General features: G+C 28.6%; 1 long non-coding RNA gene and 1 other non-coding gene across 2 annotated transcripts; both read left to right on the top strand.

The window, feature by feature from the left end:
• The first annotated feature begins 904 nt into the window (after positions 1–904).
• On the top strand, positions 905–1,011 carry LOC113787432 (small nucleolar RNA R71). The gene has a single exon (XR_003473936.1). It is a non-coding gene; the product is annotated as a small nucleolar RNA R71 (small nucleolar RNA).
• Positions 1,012–7,498: 6,487 nt separating this feature from the next.
• LOC101514940 (uncharacterized) lies at positions 7,499–9,561 on the top strand. Its single transcript, XR_003473344.2, has 2 exons — positions 7,499–8,274; positions 9,198–9,561. It is a non-coding gene; the product is annotated as an uncharacterized lncRNA (long non-coding RNA).
• The last annotated feature ends 489 nt before the right edge of the window (positions 9,562–10,050 follow it).

Here is a 10,050-nt window from a genome sequence, read left to right as displayed (position 1 = left end):
TACCGGACAACAAGACTCCACTATTGAACTTCGTCCTCTAAGTCTAGTGAATGTGCTCTGAGAAGCATACTTTGTGATTTTGTTATTGCAAGCAAATGCTTTGATTAATTTTGGTTAACGACTACAACAAAAATATAACTATTATGCCTCTGATAAGTGTGACAAGCAAGTGATCGTATGACTCAAATAAACGCTATGATAAGTCAACACTCTGATAATAGTCAACGATGTAATAACTCAACACTCTAATAATAGTCAACACTCTAAAGAAGATAAAGTTTTTGCACATCCTCTAATAAACATCATAAAGGTCTATGCGACATTGTCTGATCACAATATCCTCTACTCCTATAGTCTCCATATCAAGATTCGCATAATCATTTTCAATGATATTTTTGACAAGGTTTAATGGCGAATCAATCTTAGAAGATTTGATATGAAACTTCATAATACATTTTGATTTCTTGCAATCAAGACATCAACCAAAAACCCTAAAAATCTCTATAAAAGAATGTGAAACTCTCATTGAAAAACATAAGCAACAACATTCCTCAATAATAATTTATAGTTGTCTCTACATTCTTGCTCTTTACCTTTTATCTTGTCTAACTGCTGAGAAATATTTTTTTTTCTGAGAGGTTTTTAGAAAACTCTTAAACCTTTTTTGTAACCTAGCCCAGTACTGGTTGCATCCCTTAATAGCATGAAGGTACTAAGCTAGAAGATTGAAAAGACTTGAACACAATTAGTTTGACTAGTAGGAGTTTAGTGGAAGTGTAATTTAGTTGATGAATTATTGGATTAAATCCTTCAAGTTGAAAGGACTTGACGTAGCTACTAAGTTGGTGGTGAACTAGTGTTTAAGAATACATTGTACGATGTATGGACAACTCGCCATCTTTCTAGCCCATGATGCGGGCACAATCTCAGCATCTTCTTGAAGCGCTCCCAAGCCTCATAGAGTGATTCTCCATATTTTTTTAGAAAAACTTGTGATTTGATTTCTCAATTATGCAATTTTGCTAAGCGGAAAATATATAACAAGGAATGTTTGCTTTAACTGATTCCATGTGATAATGGATTCATAAGGCAATGAATGTAGCCAAGCTCTAACTCGATCCCTTAATGAAAAAGGGAAAAGCCTTAGTTTAATAGCATTACTAGTCACATTGTTCATTTTCAAAGTGTCACAATACTCTAAAAAAATAGACAAATGGAGGTTTGGATCATCCGTTGGGGTATTGAAGAATTGGTTTTGTTGCACCGTGGACAACAATGAAGGTTTTAATTCAAAATTGTTAGCATTTACCGTCGAGTGCACAACGGTAGTATTGGGTAACATATTCTTTCAAGGTTCTATTTTCAACAATTGTTTAATATTTTTCTTGTTCATAATTTTTTGCTTTCTTCTTCTCCTATAAGAAAATCTTTCTATCTCAAGTATTGATTCGACAAAATTCCCAAGACTTCAGATTCATCGCATTCAAAGAGAGTAGAATTGAAAATGTGTTATTTATCAAAATATTCAACTTTGATTATAAATCATTTTATTTTATACATAAGTAAAGGTTGAACCATAAAGAACTCATAAAATAAAAGAGAATTGATAGAAGAGAGGGACACGAAGATTTTTATACTAGTTCACAGCAAACAGTTGTTATATCTTGTCCTCGTCTTACAAAGAGATTTTTCCTCAATATAGTCGATGACTTAATCCATTATTAATCCAATAGCATACAAGTATGTTTTACTTTTCCTTTTCAGGCTTTGAGTATTCTTTACTCTGTCTTTCTCGGCCTAACAACTAGAAAACTTTATATTTTGGCAATTGTCGTTGAAGATTACAAGTATTCGAACACCTCTTCAAGTACCTCTTTTGAAATAAAGAGATGTTGCCACTATTGGGCTTGAGTACATTGGTTCAAGTATGTGTTTAAATTGACACATAATCATTCTATGAAATTTTCCTCTAATTGAGAGGATAATACAATTCATTCCTATATAAGTTCAAGTGTATAAAACAACTTAATTGATTCATATCAATTTATAATAACTCTGATCAGAAAAGATTTTACATTCATTATTTCTTTTGTTATATTCAAGGCTTTTCTAGAATCCTATTTAAAAATTGCCTTTTTCTTTTAATACACAACTCATTTATGAAAATGTTCTTCAATGCATCATTATCTTATCCTCAATATATACTCATTTTAGGATAATTTATATTTTTTATGGATGATGGATTATAAAGATTATCATCATTATCTTTAGTTTTTTTTTAATTGTTTCTTTTAAATATTGAAGAATATATACATTGAAAATAGTGCTATTGGAAATCTTGACATGTCATAATAGTACACTAACTTGTTGAAGGATATGTATTATTCATAGTATTATCTAAGTTGTTGTTTTACTATTCAGACAATTGTATTGTACTGATCAGAAGATGTACACCGTTCTTATCTTGACGATTCATATTTTGGTGTCACGTCATATGTATTGTTCACTAGATGAACAAAATTCTTTTTTATAGAACTTTTGTCTTCATCGTTGATTTCAACGTTGACTTGTTTACTTAGAGACATCGACTTCATCAAATGATAACTTTAAAAGAGGAACCGTTTCTTCAAACAAATGTTCCAAAATCATTTTACTTCTTTAGAGGATTTGACTTTTAGAAGTGTATTAACTTATCGAGAAGCTTCTCATCGATTTTTTTTTTCTTCTGGACTTGATCAAAGGATCAACAAAAAAATTTGGACTTAAAATTGACTTTTGTCAAAGACAAATGATCATAGTAGCACTCTTTTCCTCTGATCAAAGGAACATTCATTGAGTTATTTGCTTTGTCTTCTAAGTTTGACTTGAGAATATATTATTAGATGCTTATTAAAAAGCTTCTTAATGAATCAATTGTTGTGACCAGATGACGATTCAGTTTATAATATTCTGAAGGACGTTTTTATATATTATGACTTAATCTATTAATAAACATAATTACTTGTTCATTAGGTAATAATATTATTTGTGTTAATAACACTCAAATTATTATTTCTAACTTACTCATAATCCATGCTACCTTAAAATAAATAGTCATTAATGTAAATTTCATCCTCTAAATTAATCTACACACTAGCAAACAAAGTTAATGGATAATTGTTATGTCGTTTCTGTTATCATCAAAAGATCAATCTGATGATTGTAGTTAACATCACTTTTGCACTAATAGGACCCGTGATGATCCAATCAGTATCCCATTTGTTATGGAATGAGAGATTCTAAGTAATGTAGACATGAGCCTAAAGATGACATATATCATGTATGAACACCTATAGACGTAGGTAACGAACCCCGTCTAGCATGCAGTGTTGCCTTCACCATGAATATCCCAAAAGCCTTTACCGTCCTGATCATGGTACATGATCTCCAAGTTACTTCAAAGTGTTTGTCTGTCTTAGAATCCTCGAGAAGCGGGGTGGGAAGTAACCTTCCATTTGTGACACGAAAGACATGCCACACGTACACAAAAACTAGGGGCTAAGATTAAATACATGTATAAGAAAGGGTATGATATGTAAAATAGAAATATATATATATATATCCTCCCAATTACTAAGATCATACGCCACTTGACTTCAGATGAAGGCTAAGTGTTATAAGTCGATTTCCGCTGAAGATTGACACCGACCTTGTATTCAGTTTAAATGAATCTACGTTTGGACGTGAACAACGAGTCAATCTCATGCACCCATACACATGCAATTGAATTCACCACACAAACACATTTTTGGCAACTCTACTCCTATGTACTAACAAATTCATATCTTTCGATTATTCGAATTAATCATAAACAAGTCACCTAGGTTGAGTGTCAACCACTTCATTCTTATCTTCATTTCATTTTTTATTTCAATATGATCATCCATTAAATTTTATTTATTATTCAAGTTTAGTTGACCTCCATTTATAACAAACACATGTGTGTACAAGTATCACAAATAATACATTTAGACAATTAAGCAAACAATTTATTTCTAGTAGAATTTGGATATTATATATATATATATATATATATATATATATGTGAAAGGATCGAATTACACAAATTTAATGTTACACTACTCAATAACGTTTTAACCAATACAAATTTTATAAAATCCAGCATTGAATTGAAAGGTTATATCACATAAATCATCTATATAAAATTTAACAAAAATCTATGTTATTGATATATATTAACTGAATTTCATGTAAAAGGAGGATTAAGAATACAAACACTGAGGCCTTGGACTTGGACACAACACATGTCGGCGATATCTACTAAAGTTCTACTTAAGAACAGATTAGATAGATAAACTTTCTCACTCTAAATATAATGATTTATTTCTTTGGCCACTGCATCGTATACAATGGTTGAAGGGGATCGATGTCCTACTACTGTATATAAAATGCACTTAAAATTTTCAATCAAGAATGTTTCATGGTAGAACAATATCCCCAAAATATTTAGATAGGGAGTAAATCTCCTACACTCATGACATGAATGCAAATTATCTTTATATCATTCAGGGTAAAATAAATTTGGTTTTCTATTATGCTTATGTATGTATATATACTATATACTATATCCAAATCAGAAATTTGAACTACCGAAAAATTTGAACAACAAATTTTTATGGGCCACTAAAATGACCACACTTAAATTATATAAGTAGAATTGACGCCGTAGAAAAACTTACAGACTATAATCAAAATTAACAACAATAAACTAAATTATATGGAATATAATCCTTAACCAAGCTAGATTATTCCCGATACAAAATTGACAAAAAAAATTGAATTTTTTTTTATTAAAAATCATAAAGAGTAAAAGAGGCGATTGCAATTTATAACCTTGCTTTGAGTCAAAAAGTAAAGTTATAACCTTGCTTGCTAACTAGCGATCAGGCCTTCCCATCATTGATGTCAAGGCTGGACCTCTGACGGAAACCACCGTAGTTTGCCGAAAAGTCATCCCGGAAAATTGGACCGATGACATTAGAAGGAAAGCTATGGCTGTAAATAGGTATGCATATTGATGATATATGTATATGCATTTCCTTAAAATCACAGTGCCTAAGATATGTAAGAACGCCATGAATTAATATAGTCTTGCAATTTTCTGCGTTATCGCCGTTGTCAAGAACCTAAACTCAGTTTATATTCTTCTCCTAGAAGAATTAATGTTGCTTTTACCAAGGTGCCCATGTTTTGGTTTTTATCTATGTCAATATCATTCTGTACTTTATAATTTTATAATAAATATTTTAAATCATAAGCTACGTGTTGTTTTTTAATGTTCCATCGTAACAGTTTTATGAAATTATTTTTTAATTTGTTTTTAAAATTAACCACTGTTCTTTATTATCCGAGGATTTTGTTATTTTAACTAATTTGCTCAATTGGTTGGTTAGTTAATGAAATTTATTGATTATATTTTACTTATTTCTTAATCGAAAATTAGATCAATTGAGTTTTTTTCTATGCAGTTGGATGGTGAAAAACAAAAATTATGACTTTTATTATTTACAAAACTATAAAAGAAATATGATAAATAAAAATAAATAAGTAAATAAGATAAAGAAAAAGGCAAGTTATGTTAATCCTCACTCACTATTTGGATGTGTTTTAACTTTACGAGTAGTCTCAATAAAAAATAAACTTGATTATGAGTTCATCAATTGAAAGACTATTGTTTCAAAAACAAAATTAGAGAAAAAAAAATATACGATATTTACATAGACCAAAATTGATTTAACTATTTATTATATATTACTATATTAACTCTGTACTTAACATTAGAATTTTATTGATCAAATCACTTTAAGAAATTCGATTGTAATATTCGATTTGTTAAGAATTAATATTGTTTTTATAAGTTTACTATTGACGAGAGATAATAAGTTAATGTTTCTATTATAATATTTATTATTTTTTTATGGGATTTTAATATTTATTGTTGATTAAAAAATATATTAATTAATTATAGATATTTTAATAAAAAAATAATTAATGCAGTTGAAAAACTTAAAGAGAGTCTTATGAAAAAACAAGAAAAACTTATAAGAGGATTTTATATTTAAGGATTTGAAATTATTCAAATTTTAAATTTCACATACAATATATTAAACACACATTTTGATTAGTATATTATCAATATATATTTTTATTAAATTATTTTTATTACTATTTAATTCATTTTTTACTAAAAAAAGAATAAAGGTACTTAGACCATATTTATAGAGGTTTATATCAGACACACCCTTCATTTATAACTTAATCTCTTTGTAGGTCGATCTTATATTGAATATCACATTAGTAAAATAAATTAAAATTAAAATAAAGTAATTAAATATTTATTATTTTATTAACTACAAGTCTATTGTTATATTGATACTATATATGCATTATTTATTTATTTATTTTGGTGTTATATATATGCATTATTTTCTTGGATAAAGGTAAACATTTGTTCTTTATAAATATTATTGTTGCCGAAATCGTACTAATTTACATTTTTCCTTAAAAACAGTCATTTCTCTTTTAAGATTAGTCATATAATTTTGGTCAGAAATACTAATTGAGTAAACTTAATTTTCCTCATCCACCATACTATTAACACAAAATGGCACGAGAACAACATTTTTTATGGAAATAGTGGGCTTGAGCTGAGCCCTAACAACAGCAGAAGGACATGAGCACAATATTTAAGTATAAAAAAATTAAAATTAAAATGTCAGTCCAAAATATAATAAGCTTTTATTCCTTCAAAAATAAAATAAAATATTTTTGTCAAAAAATATATACTCTCTTTATCCTACAAGTGACTTATTTGCAAAAAAATATTACCCCAAAATAGAAAACCATTTTAATTTTTAATATTTTTTAACTGTACATTTTAATTAAATATCATGCTCACGTCAAGTAAAATTATTTGTAGGACACATGATGGTAAAATTATTCTATGATTTTGATTACAAAAAAGTTTGAAAGTGGTTTAAACTAATATTTTAATTAAATTTAGTTAATTGATTTTTTTTAAATTTATGGTTCGATATATAAAACATTTAATTGATTTAAATTTTTCTGATATATTACAATCAAATTTATCAATGTAGTTCAATTGACTATATATTTCGCATAACCCTACTAATAAGTGTTCTTAATATTACTTACTTCATTTACAATTCAATATCTTCTAATACGTAGTTATGACATTAATAATACTTCAAAATGTAATAAGTAAAAATAGTATTCTTTATTTTATTTTAAATTTTTTTAATATACATGAAATATTTAAATGAGACAATTTTTGATGGCAAGGAGGGAGGGAGTATTAATATTAATAAAATAGAAAAGGAACACGAGGGGGGCAAATTGGTAACTGCAAAATGTCTGACTTTGAGGAGGGATAAAACATTGAATTAGTGGGACAGAAGTTTAGAATGAGCACATCATGGAGACATCGGTACCGAAGAAGGAGTTCATGGATCTGAAATTATAACTATTCTTCCTGTCTGCGTAGATACTATGTCATGAATATGTTGTCACCGTAACATAAGTTAACATATTTATTTATTTATTTATTATATTCTGTCATAAAAAATATTCTTTATTACAAAAATATTTTAAAGTATGTATTTTGGATCTGGATTCAGGATTAAAATTTAGAAATGAATTTTAGGCGGCAATTATTTAGTAGCAATTGACTAAATTAAAAAAAATTGTGCCATTAAATAATTGCCAGTAAAAAACTTAGGTTATTAGTCTTGTTTTTCATTTAATTTATTATCAAAATCCACATCACTCCTCAACCGTTGAATATCCTCGATTATTGTGTCGATGGTGGTGGAGATAACGGTTTTCGTTCTCTGATCGATCGTGCTTTCCTCTAGATGACTTCCATGGATCCAATCTTCATCTTTTGCTTCAACTTCTCCGTTTCCAGATCTACCTCCTAATCTCATGTTTTCGATCACTTTTAATTATATCAGTTATTTCATTTCGATTTGGAGATTATTTTAGCGATTTTTTTTTTATTTCTTCAAGAATCACCTGAGTGATTCGTCCATCGCGGAGGTCGAACTTATCAGCGTTTCATAAACATCGCCCTAGTTCGACCTCAATTAGGAACTTTGCTGACATAGTTTATTTCCATGAACCCTTCTGCATTAATAGATTGTTCAAGACACGATAAATGTTGGTACTGATACTGCAGCAGCTCTTAAGGCTCAGGTATGAATCTTATGCATAGACATGCACCATCTAATTGTAATCCAATGAACTAACATGAATTTGACTTATCTCTTCCTTTTTTAGAAAGCATCTAAACTATTAATGCAGAGTTGTTAATGAGCATGAATTCTATCCATTTTTCCATAAACAAAATATCTAAACTGGTCAAGGAAATCGGTGGGCAGGTCAATTTCTACAGAATCCACATCAATTTGTTTAATTATGATAGAAGGAAAAGGAAAACTAAAAGAGCCGTTTTGTTAGTTTTTCCAATTTTAAATCCATTTGGACTCAAAGTTCAAATCTTTTTAGGGGTTATTTTTCAATTTCGCCGCTTTTTCAGTCATTTTCTATCATGCTGGCATGCTGTGAAATTTGGTGAAATTTGTATGACGAGTGGAGCTTAGTTATAATAGGGAGAGAGATTACTTCAAAATTTTCTTTTTCAATAAAAATAAGTATATTTACAAAAGTATTTATCTGTAATAATAATATATATAATCAATGTATCGCTAATAATGTCAAATTATGGAATGACTCAGTTGAAACAAATATTTTTATACATCTTATGTCCACCTGTTATCTTCCAAAATTTCCTTCAATCGAACATGTACTTGATATCATGAGTACTAGTAAGTGATTGAGATGACATATGACAATTCATTTGTTGATATATTTCAAATATAAAAAGTTAAAAACCCATAAAAATGTCTTGTTTCTTGAAGATATATTAGGAGTAAATACTCAGAAATCATCTATATTAATAACCCTTTTCTGATTAAAGTTTGAAACTGAAATATGAGACAATATGAATATGATACGTGAGTATCTACAAGTTATTTTGAGAAATACAAGCTGATTTTATGCATGAGCTTCTTTCTCTTTGTATCCTTAACAAGGAAACTGTTTTCATTGCGGTGTAGGAAGTATATGAGATCTGGGTAGGTTTAGGTTACTTAGCCAAGTGAAGAAGTGGAGTAGAGATGATAGAAGAAGCACTAGCTAATTTTTAGGTTTTTATGAGTGGAAGTGTAGAACTAATTTTAATACAGAGACACACCCTCATGCTTCTAGTTTCCTTGACAAATTTTGTTTTGTTTGCAGTTTCGAAATTTGTCTCCATGGAAACAGTCTGCTGTACATGTTTGTATATATTTGAATGGAAATTTTTGGCACGTTTATTTTTGTTAAAATTATTGTTAGTAGTGTAAGTTTTGTAAACTTTCAAATTTGTGATAAGTTGAAGTTTTTATATTCTGACACCAAAATATAGGGAAAATGTGAAAATTTTAGGGGTTTTTCATTTCTTATACCAGCAATACTTAATGGTCGGTAAAAGGATGAAATAACTTTGGCAAAATACATCTTTTTAGTGGCCATTACCTACCTTTTAGTGGCAATAAAATAGGTCTTTACCAACATCTTTTTAATAGTCGCTAATTTTTTTAGCAATACTAGATACACCCACCATTAAGTAATTGTTATAAAAAAATTTAGTGGCAATTTGTATTGTCTCCAAAGGCTATAATAATTGTTGCTAAATATAATTTTTGTTGTAGTGATTATCTGTCAAAGAAAAAAAAGGATTGACTTTTTGTTGCGGAAATTAATTGTGCAAGTATCATAAATAAGTAATAAAGTGTAAATAAAATATCATTCTCACAAGAATTGACTATATATGTTACCTATTTCAGTGTTAGTCTAAACAAATAATTTTTTTTGTTTTGACACATTTTTAAGTAACAATTTTAAAATATAGCATTAAAATGAAAATTT

The sequence above is a fragment of the Cicer arietinum genome, chromosome 6, assembly GCF_000331145.2.
Source record: "Cicer arietinum cultivar CDC Frontier isolate Library 1 chromosome 6, Cicar.CDCFrontier_v2.0, whole genome shotgun sequence".
NCBI lineage: Eukaryota > Viridiplantae > Streptophyta > Magnoliopsida > Fabales > Fabaceae > Cicer > Cicer arietinum.
The sequence above is the reverse complement of the archived record's forward strand: the minus strand, read 5'-3'. Positions and strand labels throughout refer to the sequence as shown.